The 12381-nt window shown below is 39.6% G+C and overlaps 5 non-coding genes across 5 annotated transcripts; all 5 read left to right on the forward strand.

The window, feature by feature from the left end:
* Nucleotides 1–1346: 1346 nt before the first annotated feature.
* On the forward strand, nt 1347–1420 carry TRNAN-GUU (transfer RNA asparagine (anticodon GUU)). Its single transcript has one exon. It is a non-coding gene; the product is annotated as a tRNA-Asn (tRNA).
* A 2315-nt stretch (nt 1421–3735) lies between these two features.
* Nucleotides 3736–3809, forward strand: TRNAN-GUU (transfer RNA asparagine (anticodon GUU)). The gene has a single exon. It is a non-coding gene; the product is annotated as a tRNA-Asn (tRNA).
* Nucleotides 3810–6113: 2304 nt separating this feature from the next.
* TRNAN-GUU (transfer RNA asparagine (anticodon GUU)) lies at nt 6114–6187 on the forward strand. The gene has a single exon. It is a non-coding gene; the product is annotated as a tRNA-Asn (tRNA).
* Nucleotides 6188–8502: 2315 nt separating this feature from the next.
* Nucleotides 8503–8576, forward strand: TRNAN-GUU (transfer RNA asparagine (anticodon GUU)). The gene has a single exon. It is a non-coding gene; the product is annotated as a tRNA-Asn (tRNA).
* A 2335-nt stretch (nt 8577–10911) lies between these two features.
* On the forward strand, nt 10912–10985 carry TRNAN-GUU (transfer RNA asparagine (anticodon GUU)). Its single transcript has one exon. It is a non-coding gene; the product is annotated as a tRNA-Asn (tRNA).
* The last annotated feature ends 1396 nt before the right edge of the window (nt 10986–12381 follow it).

A 12381-nucleotide genomic window follows, 5' to 3' on the forward strand; every position in this document is an offset into this window, starting at 1 on the left:
ATCATCATGACAAAGTTTGGAATATATCTTCACGTTTGGTAATCGGCGAGAGGTTAAGGTTTATGAGCAATTATAATGGACCAATTTCGAATCATCACGTGAGCGTTGCTTGGGATTTTTGGTGTCTCGTAATGTGATTATGAACACTGGAATAAATTAAAAATGGAATACGAGCGCAAAAGTTTTAGCAGAGCATGGTTTCGATCCACGGACCTCTGGGTTATGGGCCCAGCACGCTTCCACTGCGCCACTCTGCTACCTCCATAACAATCACACATCATCAGCTTGTAAATCTGAATACAGAATCAAACCCTTACTTTTGTCGTAGTCGTGGAGTTCATGCGATATTTACACTATTCCTTCCATGATTAATTTCAACACGATTTGGGTTTCGAATTTAAGTTTATAGCAAAATGTAAATCTACCCTACTATCGGATTGTAAGCATCCAAATTGAAATGAGAACACCCTGGATGAAATTTTTGAAAAAGAAGAAAGTCATGTCTTTCATGCCACATCCAATGCATGTTGGCTAGTTTCGGAGTTAATGGACGTCTTTCCGTGCATGTCATTTAAGGTTGGTGTTATAACTCACAAGATGGAAACTTGTTTCGGCACAAGGCAACAAAAAATCTTATTTGTAATGTTAACTCAGCCGTGAAAACCGTGGTAAAGCACTGACTTAGTGCTTGCTTTGTGGAAACGACCATTCCCTGTTCTAGTAGTTACGTATCTTTTCCAATCCAGCAAACACAGACACTTCCTAACACTAAATGCAGCCAACTCGAAGTGCAGACGACAGAACAAGCCGAAGGACGACGTCACAACATGGCGCACCTGTGATTTGCGTGACGCTCGGCTCGGAAATTAGAAACTCGATTTTTTACCTAAAAACGAACGCACATGAACGTGGGAAATTGCAGGGGTTATTTGTCGATAGTGTAGATTTTAAAAATGATATTAAAAAAAAGTAGTGGATATGTTCAATGTCTAATAAAACTTTGGAAGGTGATTTACCCTTCTGTTATATAACAGGCATCACGAAGAAGCGCACGTTACATGAACAATTTGAAACCATCTTCAGAGTAAGTTAGTAATCTTGTGTTGGGGAGTGTGACTATGGAAATTTCGTTCATCAATACAACAGCACGGATCGACTACTTTTATTTGACAACAATTGAAATTGCTTGTCGCACGAGAGGGGTAAATCACGCAAAACATTCATGAAAAATAACCATGCTGAGGAATAATATGGTGTTCATTGTATTTTCATGAATAATTTCTTCTCATCGATATACCGTACGTCGAAATCAAAAGCGCAAATATTTTCAAGGTAATGGAATGTTAGCCTCCGTGGCGCAATCGGTTAGCGCGTTCGGCTGTTAACCGAAAGGTTGGTGGTTCGATCCCACCCGGGGGCGCTGTTTTTATCCAAGAGGAGGTCGTCGAATAAATAGCAAATGACCAATTTCTGTTGAACTTCTCTAAGGTGATGGATACATGAAGCAGCAATTGAGGCGAAAGCCATTAATACCGCAAGTATCTGCGAAAGACAGATGGAATAAAGCTGATATTGATCAACTAAACTGCGAGTGGAAGCTTCAATTGAGTATATCTTGTGATCATCATGACAAAGTTTGGAATATATCTTCACGTTTGGTAATCGGCGAGAGGTTAAGGTTTATGAGCAATTATAGTGGACCAATTTCGAATCATCACGTGAGCGTTGCTTGGGATTTTTGGTGTCTCGTACTGTGATTATGAACACTGGAATAAATTAAAAAAGGAATACGAGCGCAAAAGTTTTAGCAGAGCATGGTTTCGATCCACGGACCTCTGGGTTATGGGCCCAGCACGCTTCCACTGCGCCACTCTGCTACTTCCATAACAATCACACATCATCAGCTTGTAAATCTGAATACACAATCAAACTCTTACTTTTGTCGTAGTCGTGGAGTTCATGCGATATTTACACTATTCCTTCCATGATTAATTTCAACACGATTTGGGTTTCGAATTTAAGTTTATAGCAAAATGTAAATCTACCCTACTATTGGATTGTAAGCATCCAAATTGAAATGAGAACACCCTGGATGAAATTTTTGATAAAGAAGAAAGTCATGTCTTTCATGCCACATCCAAAGCATGTTGGCTAGTTTCGGAGTTAATGGACGTCTTTCCGTGCATGTCATTTAAGGTTGGTGTTATAACTTTTAGTCCTCTTAAGGGCTTGATCACATTTGTGAGGTATGGAGAATATTGCAAGTGCAGTTATCCACGTCATTTTCAACTCGATCTTCAACATTCATTCCTGTAGCAATGAACATTTCGACTCTTACCTAAGATCTGATTTTAAACTGTATCACTGCAAGTCATTCATTTTATATTAACGTTGTACAAAATAGTTTGCGAGAAATTGGCCTTAGAAGTTGTGCCAAATTGATGCTGTACGCCACGAAAACTGAACCGTCTCTGATTGGATATTCCAGTTATGACGTTCTCGTTCGGCAATGAAATCGGTCGTCTCTTAGCGCTCTAGAAATCCATGCACGAAAGCGTTCTTTGCTCCTCGTGTTTGCAACGCTGAGTATTGAAGAGGATTTTCTGAGATTTTCAAAATTAAATTAACGTTTCGATTATGACATGCTAGAGATGTACGAAAGCCGATTCCGGCAATCTAACATGTGCAGATGCATTCACGGTAGCTCCATATTTTGCACAATTGATATTGGATGGAGCTGAGATAATAGAAGCGGAAGCAGCGAGTTAAGTATGGCAAGGGAAATTTGACATGGTGTTTACTTTCAAGTTTTTAAAATTCCAAAAATTAGATTTCTTATGTGAGAGGTCGCACTATATGATTAAAATTTACTCCTAACTTAAAGTTTTTCTTGAACAAGGCGTGTGAAGTATTTTTCTTCCACTGTGATATCCACAACACTGACCAGCTTTAAAATTCGGACTGCTCTGCTCTTGTAACTCACAAGATGGAAACTTGTTTCGGCACAAGGCAACAAAAAATCTTATTTGTAATGTTAACTCAGCAGTGAAAACCGTGGTAAAGCACTTACTTAGTGCTTGCTTTGTGGAAACGACCATTCCCTGTTCTAGTAGTTACGTATCTTTTCCAATCTAGCAAACACAGACACGTCCTAACACTAAATGCAGCCAACTCGAAGTGCAGACGACAGAACAAGCCGAAGGACGACGTCACAACATGGCGCACCTGTGTTTTGCGCGACGGTCGGCTCGGAAATTAGAAACTCGATTTTTTACCTAAAAACGAACGCACATGAACGTGGGAAATTGCAGGGGTTATTTGTCGATGGTGTAGATTTTAAAAATGATATTAAAAAAAAGTAGTGGAAGTGTTCAATGTCTAATAAAACTTTGGAAGGTGATTTACCCTTCTGTTATATAACAGGTATCAAGAAGAAGCGCACGTTACATGAACAATTTGAAACCATCTTCAGAGTAAGTTAGTAATCTCGTGTTGGGGAGTGTGACTATGGAAATTTCGTTCATCAATACAACAGCACGGATCGCCTACTTTTATTTGACAGCCATTGAAATTGCTTGTCGCACGAGAGGGGTAAATCACGCAGAACATTCATGAAAAATAACCATGCTGAGGAATAATATGGTGTTCATTGTATTTTCATGAATAATTTCTTCTCATCGATATACCGTACGTCGAAATCAAAAGCGCAAATATTTTCAAGGTAATGGAATGTTAGCCTCCGTGGCGCAATCGGTTAGCGCGTTCGGCTGTTAACCGAAAGGTTGGTGGTTCGATCCCACCCGGGGGCGCTGTTTTTATCTAAGAGGAGGTCGTCGAATAAATAGCAAATGACAAATTTCTGTTGAACTTCTCTAAGGTGATGGATACGTGAAGCAGCAATTGAGGCGAAAGCCATTAATACCGCAAGAATCTGCGAAAGACAGATGGAATAAAGCTCATATTGATAAACTAAACTGCGAGTGGAAGCTTCAATTGAGTATATCTTGTGATCATCATGACAAAGTTTGGAATATATCTTCACGTTTGGTAATCGGCGAGAGGTTAAGGTTTATGAGCAATTATAATGGACCAATTTCGAATCATCACGTGAGCGTTGCTTGGGATTTTTGGTGTCTCGTACTGTGATTATGAACACTGGAATAAATTAAAAATGGAATACGAGCGCAAAAGTTTTAGCAGAGCATGGTTTCGATCCACGGACCTCTGGGTTATGGGCCCAGCACGCTTCCACTGCGCCACTCTGCTACCTCCATAACAATCACACATCATCAGCTTGTAAATCTGAATACACAATCAAACCCTTACTTTTGTCGTAGTCGTGGAGTTCATGCGATATTTACACTATTCCTTCCATGATTAATTTCAACACGATTTGGGTTTCGAATTTAAGCTTATAGCAAAATGTAAATCTACCCTACTATCGGATTGTAAGCATCCAAATTGAAATGAGAACACCCTGGATGAAATTTTTGATAAAGAAGAAAGTCATGTCTTTCATGCCACATCCAATGCATGTTGGCTAGTTTCGGAGTTAATGGACGTCTTTCCGTGCATGTCATTTAAGGTTGGTGTTATAACTTTTAGTCTTGATCACATTTGTGAGGTATGGAGAATATTGCAAGTGCAGTTATTCACGTCATTTTCAACTCGATCTTCAACATTCATTCCTGTAGCAATGAACATTTCTACTCTTACCTAAAATGTGATTTTAAACTGTATCACTGCAAGTCATTCATTTTATATTAACGTTGTACAAAATAGTTTGCGAGAAATTGGCCTTAGAAGTTGTGCCAAATTGATGCTGTACGTCACGAAAACTGAACCGTCTCTGATTGGATATTCCAGTTATGACGTTCTCGTTCGGCAATGAAATCGGTCGTCTCTTAGCGCTCTAGAAATCCATGCACGAAAGCGTTCGTTGCTCCTCGTGTTTGGAACGCTGAATATTGAAGAGGATTTTCTGAGATTTTCAAATTTAAATTAACGTTTCGATTATGACATGCTAGAGATGTACGAAAGCCAATTCCGGCAATCTAACATGTGCAGATGCATTCACGGTAGCTCCATATTTTGCACATTTGATATTGGATGGAGCTGAGATAAGAGAAGCGGAAGCAGCGAGTTAAGTGTGGCAAGGGAAATTTGACATGGTGTTTACTTTCAAGTTTTTAAAATTCCAAAAATTAGATTTCGTATGTGAGAGGTCGCACTATATGAATAAAATTTACTCCTAACTTAAAGTTTTTCTTGAACAAGGCGTGTGAAGTATTTTTCTTCCACTGTGATATCCACAACACTGACCAGCTTTAAAATTCGGACTGCTCTGCTCTTGTAACTCACAAGATGGAAACTTGTTTCGGCACAAGGCAACAAAAAATCTTATTTGTAATGTTAACTCAGCAGTGAAAACCGTGGTAAAGCACTTACTTAGTGCTTGCTTTGTGGAAACGACCATTCCCTGTTCTAGTAGTTACGTATCTTTTCCAATCCAGCAAACACAGACACGTCCTAACACTAAATGCAGCCAACTCGAAGTGCAGACGACAGAACAAGCCGAAGGACGACGTCACAACATGGCGCACCTGTGTTTTGCGCGACGGTCGGCTCGGAAATTAGAAACTCGATTTTTTACCTAAAAACGAACGCACATGAACGTGGGAAATTGCAGGGGTTATTTGTCGATGGTGTAGATTTTAAAAATGATATTAAAAAAAAGTAGTGGAAGTGTTCAATGTCTAATAAAACTTTGGAAGGTGATTTACCCTTCTGTTATATAACAGGTATCAAGAAGAAGCGCACGTTACATGAACAATTTGAAACCATCTTCAGAGTAAGTTAGTAATCTATTGTTGGGGAGTGTGACTATGGAAATTTCGTTCATCAATACAACAGCATGGATCGCCTACTTTTATTTGACAGCCATTGAAATTGCTTGTCGCACGAGAGGGGTAAATCACGCAGAACATTCATGAAAAATAACCATGCTGAGGAATAATATGGTGTTCATTGTATTTACATGAATAATTTCTTCTCATCGATATACCGTATGTCGAAATCAAAAGCGCAAATATTTTCAAGGTAATGGAATGTTAGCCTGCGTGGCGCAATCGGTTAGCGCGTTCGGCTGTTAACCGAAAGGTTGGTGGTTCGATCCCACCCGGGGGCGCTGTTTTTATCCAAGAGGAGGTCGTCGAATAAATAGCAAATGACAAATTTCTGTTGAACTTCTCTAAGGTGATGGATACATGAAGCAGCAATTGAGGCGAAAGCCATTAATACCGCAAGTATCTGCGAAAGACAGATGGAATAAAGCTCATATTGATCAACTAAACTGCGAGTGGAAGCTTCAATTGAGTATATCTTGTGATCATCATGACAAAGTTTGGAATATATCTTCACGTTTGGTAATCGGCGAGAGGTTAAGGTTTATGAGCAATTATAATGGACCAATTTCGAATCATCACGTGAGCGTTGCTTGGGATTTTTGGTGTCTCGTAATGTGATTATGAACACTGGAATAAATTAAAAATGGAATACGAGCGCAAAAGTTTTAGCAGAGCATGGTTTCGATCCACAGACCTCTGGGTTATGGGCCCAGCACGCTTCCACTGCGCCACTCTGCTACCTCCATAACAATCACACATCATCAGCTTGTAAATCTGAATACAGAATCAAACCCTTACTTTTGTCGTAGTCGTGGAGTTCATGCGATATTTACACTATTCCTTCCATGATTAATTTCAACACGATTTGGGTTTCGAATTTAAGCTTATAGCAAAATGTAAATCTACCCTACTATCGGATTGTAAGCATCCAAATTGAAAGGAGAACACCCTGGATGAAATTTTTGATAAAGAAGAAAGTCATGTCTTTCATGCCACATCCAATGCATGTTGGCTAGTTTCGGAGTTAATGGACGTCTTTCCGTGCATGTCATTTAAGGTTGGTGTTATAACTTTTAGTCCTCTTAAGGGCTTGATCACATTTGTGAGGTATGGAGAATATTGCAAGTGCAGTTATCCACGTCATTTTCAACTCGATCTTCAACATTCATTCCTGTAGCAATGAACATTTCGACTCTTACCTAAGATCTGATTTTAAACTGTATCACTGCAAGTCATTCATTTTATATTAACGTTGTACAAAATAGTTTGCGAGAAATTGGCCTTAGAAGTTGTGCCAAATTGATGCTGTACGCCACGAAAACTGAACTGTCTCTGATTGGATATTCCAGTTATGACGTTCTCGTTCGGCAATGAACTCGGTCGTCTCTTAGCGCTCTAGAAATCCATGCACGGAAGCGTTCGTTGCTCCTCGTGTTTGCAACGCTGAGTATTGAAGAGGATTTTCTGAGATTTTCAATATTAAATTAACGTTTCGATTATGACATGCTAGAGATGTACGAAAGCCGATTCCGGCAATCTAACATGTGCAGATGCATTCACGGTAGCTCCATATTTTGCACAATTGATATTGGATGGAGCTGAGATAATAGAAGCGGAAGCAGCGAGTTAAGTATGGCAAGGGAAATTTGACATGGTGTTTACTTTCAAGTTTTTAAAATTCCAAAAATTAGATTTCTTATGTGAGAGGTCGCACTATATGAATAAAATTTACTCCTAACTTAAAGTTTTTCTTGAACAAGGCGTGTGAAGTATTTTTCTTCCACTGTGATATCCACAACACTGACCAGCTTTAAAATTCGGACTGCTCTGCTCTTGTAACTCACAAGATGGAAACTTGTTTCGGCACAAGGCAACAAAAAATCTTATTTGTAATGTTAACTCAGCAGTGAAAACCGTGGTAAAGCACTGACTTAGTGCTTGCTTTGTGGAAACGACCATTCCCTGTTTTAGTAGTTACGTATCTTTTCCAATCCAGCAAACACAGACACGTCCTAACACTAAATGCAGCCAACTCGAAGTGCAGACGACAGAACAAGCCGAAGGACGACGTCACAACATGGCGCACCTGTGTTTTGCGCGACGGTCGGCTCGGAAATTAGAAACTCGATTTTTTACCTAAAAACGAACGCACATGAACGTGGGAAATTGTAGGGGTTATTTGTCGATGGTGTAGATTTTAAAAATGATATTAAAAAAAAGTAGTGGAAGTGTTCAATGTCTAATAAAACTTTGGAAGTTGATTTACCCTTCTGTTATATAACAGGTATCAAGAAGAAGCGCACGTTACATGAACAATTTGAAACCATCTTCAGAGTAAGTTAGTAATCTCGTGTTGGGGAGTGTGACTATGGAAATTTCGTTCATCAATACAACAGCACGGATCGCCTACTTTTATTTGACAGCCATTGAAATTGCTTGTCGCACGAGAGGGGTAAATCACGCAGAACATTCATGAAAAATAACCATGCTGAGGAATAATATGGTGTTCATTGTATTTACATGAATAATTTCTTCTCATCGATATACCGTACGTCGAAATCAAAAGCGCATAAATTTTCAAGGTAATGGAATGTTAGCCTCCGTGGCGCAATCGGTTAGCGCGTTCGGCTGTTAACCGAAAGGTTGGTGTTTCGATCCCACCCGGGGGCGCTGTTTTTATCCAAGAGGAGGTCGTCGAATAAATAGCAAATGACCAATTTCTGTTGAACTTCTCTAAGGTGATGGATACATGAAGCAGCAATTGAGGCGAAAGCCATTAATACCGCAAGTATCTGCGAAAGACAGATGGAATAAAGCTGATATTGATCAACTAAACTGCGAGTGGAAGCTTCAATTGAGTATATCTTGTGATCATCATGACAAAGTTTGGAATATATCTTCACGTTTGGTAATCGGCGAGAGGTTAAGGTTTATGAGCAATTATAATGGACCAATTTAGAATCATCACGTGAGCGTTGCTTGGGATTTTTGGTGTCTCGTAATGTGATTATGAACACTGGAATAAATTAAAAATGGAATACGAGCGCAAAAGTTTTAGCAGAGCATGGTTTCGATCCACGGACCTCTGGGTTATGGGCCCAGCACGCTTCCACTGCGCCACTCTGCTACCTCCATAACAATCACACATCATCAGCTTGTAAATCTGAATACAGAATCAAACCCTTACTTTTGTCGTAGTCGTGGAGTTCATGCGATATTTACACTATTCCTTCCATGATTAATTTCAACACGATTTGGGTTTCGAATTTAAGCTTATAGCAAAATCTAAATCTACCCTACTATCGGATTGTAAGCATCCAAATTGAAATGAGAACACCCTGGATGAAATTTTTGATAAAGAAGAAAGCCATGTCTTTCAGCAGTGACGTTCTTCCCATTGCCACATCCCATGCATGTTGGCTAGTTTCGGAGTTAATGGACGTCTTTCCGTGCATGTCATTTAAGGTTGGTGTTATAACTTCTCAGTCCTCTTAAGGGCATGATCACATTTATGAGGTATGGAGAATATTGCAAGTGCAGTTATTCACGTCATTTTCAACTCGATCTTCAACATTCATTCCTGTAGCAATGAACATTTCTACTCTTACCTAAAATGTGATTTTAGACTGTATCACTGCAAGTCATTCATTTTATATTAACGTTGTACAAAATAGTTTGCGAGAAATTGGCCTTAGAAGTTGTGCCAAATTGATGCTGTACGTCACGAAAACTGAACCGTCTCTGATTGGATATTCCAGTTATGACGTTCTCGTTCGGCAATGAAATCGGTCGTCTCTTAGCGCTCTAGAAATCCATGCACGAAAGCGTTCGTTGCTCCTCGTGTTTGTAACGCTGAATATTGAAGAGGATTTTCTGAGATTTTCAAAATTAAATTAACGTTTCGATTATGACATGCTAGAGATGTACGAAAGCCAATTCCGGCAATCTAACATGTGCAGATGCATTCACGGTAGCTCAATATTTTGCACATTTGATATTGGATGGAGCTGAGATAAGAGAAGCGGAAGCAGCGAGTTAAGTGTGGCAAGGGAAATTTGACATGGTGTTTACTTTCAAGTTTTTAAAATTCCAAAAATTAGATTTCGTATGTGAGAGGTCGCACTATATGAATAAAATTTACTCCTAACTTAAAGCTTTTCTTGAACAAGGCGTGTGAAGTATTTTTCTTCCACTGTGATATCCACAACACTGACCAGCTTTAAAATTCGGACTGCTCTGCTCTTGTAACTCACAAGATGGAAACTTGTTTCGGCACAAGGCAACAAAAAATCTTATTTGTAATGTTAACTCAGCAGTGAAAACCGTGGTAAAGCACTGACTTAGTGCTTGCTTTGTGGAAACGACCATTCCCTGTTCTAGTAGTTACGTATCTTTTCCAATCCAGCAAACACAGACACGTCCTAACACTAAATGCAGCCAACTCGAAGTGCAGACGACAGAACAAGCCGAAGGACGACGTCACAACATGGCGCACCTGTGTTTTGCGTGACGCTCGGCTCGGAAATTAGAAATTCGATTTTTTACCTAAAAACGAACGCACATGAACGTGGGAAATTGCAGGGGTTATTTGTCGATGGCGTAGATTTTAAAAATGATATTAAAAAAAATTAGTGGAAGTGTTCAATGTTTAATAAAACTTTGGAAGGTGATTTACCCTTCTGTTATATAACAGGCATCACGAAGAAGCGCACGTTACATGAACAATTTGAAACCATCTTCAGAGTAAGTTAGTAATCTCGTGTTGGGGAGTGTGACTATGGAAATTTCGTTCATCAATACAACAGCACGGATCGCCTACTTTTATTTGACAGCCATTGAAATTGCTTGTCGCACGAGAGGGGTAAATCACGCAAAACATTCATGAAAAATAACCATGCTGAGGAATAATATGGTGTTCATTGTATTTTCATGAATAATTTCTTCTCATCGATATACCGTACGTCGAAATCAAAGGCGCAAATATTTTCAAGGTAATGGAATGTTAGCCTCCGTGGCGCAATCGGTTAGCGCGCTCGGCTGTTAACCGAGAGGTTGGTGGTTCGATCCCACCCGGGGGCGCTGTTTTTATCTAAGAGGAGGTCGTCGAATAAATAGCAAATGACAAATTTCTGTTGAACTTCTCTAAGGTGATGGATACATGAAGCAGCAATTGAGGCGAAAGCCATTAATACCGCAAGTATCTGCGAAAGACAGATGGAATAAAGCTCATATTGATCAACTAAACTGCGAGTGGAAGCTTCAATTGAGTATATCTTGTGATCATCATGACAAAGTTTGGAATATATCTTCACGTTTGGTAATCGGCGAGAGGTTAAGGTTTATGAGCAATTATAATGGACCAATTTCGAATCATCACGTGAGCGTTGCTTGGGATTTTTGGTGTCTCGTAATGTGATTATGAACACTGGAATAAATTAAAAATGGAATACGAGCGCAAAAGTTTTAGCAGAGCATGGTTTCGATCCACGGACCTCTGGGTTATGGGCCCAGCACGCTTCCACTGCGCCACTCTGCTACCTCCATAACAATCACACATCATCAGCTTGTAAATCTGAATACAGAATCAAACCCTTACTTTTGTCGTAGTCGTGGAGTTCATGCGATATTTACACTATTCCTTCCATGATTAATTTCAACACGATTTGGGTTTCGAATTTAAGCTTATAGCAAAATGTAAATCTACCCTACTATCGGATTGTAAGCATCCAAATTGAAATGAGAACACCCTGGATGAAATTTTTGATAAAGAAGAATGTCATGTCTTTCAGCAGTGACGTTCTTCCCATTGCCACATCCCATGAATGTTGGCTAGTTTCGGAGTTAATGGACGTCTTTCCGTGCATGTCATTTAAGGTTGGTGTTATAACTTCTCAGTCCTCTTAAGGGCATGATCACATTTGTGAGGTATGGAGAATATTGCAAGTGCAGTTATTCACGTCATTTTCAACTCGATCTTCAACATTCATTCCTGTAGCAATGAACATTTCTACTCTTACCTAAAATGTGATTTTAAACTGTATCACTGCAAGTCATTCATTTTATATTAACGTTGTACAAAATAGTTTGCGAGAAATTGGCCTTAGAAGTTGTGCCAAATTGATGCTGTACGTCACGAAAACTGAACCGTCTCTGATTGGATATTCCAGTTATGACGTTCTCGTTCGGCAATGAAATCGGTCGTCTCTTAGCGCACTAGAAATCCATGCACGAAAGCGTTCGTTGCTCCTCGTGTTTGTAACGCTGAATATTGAAGAGGATTTTCTGAGATTTTCAAAATTAAATTAACGTTTCGATTATGACATGCTAGAGATGTACGAAAGCCAATTCCGGCAATCTAACATGTGCAGATGCATTCACGGTAGCTCCATATTTTGCACATTTGATATTGGATGGAGCTGAGATAAGAGAAGCGGAAGCAGCGAGTTAAGTGTGGCAAGGGAAATTTGACATGGTG

Source organism: Lepisma saccharinum, chromosome 16 (genome assembly GCF_977018435.1).
Source record: "Lepisma saccharinum chromosome 16, izLepSacc3.1, whole genome shotgun sequence".
NCBI lineage: Eukaryota > Metazoa > Arthropoda > Insecta > Zygentoma > Lepismatidae > Lepisma > Lepisma saccharinum.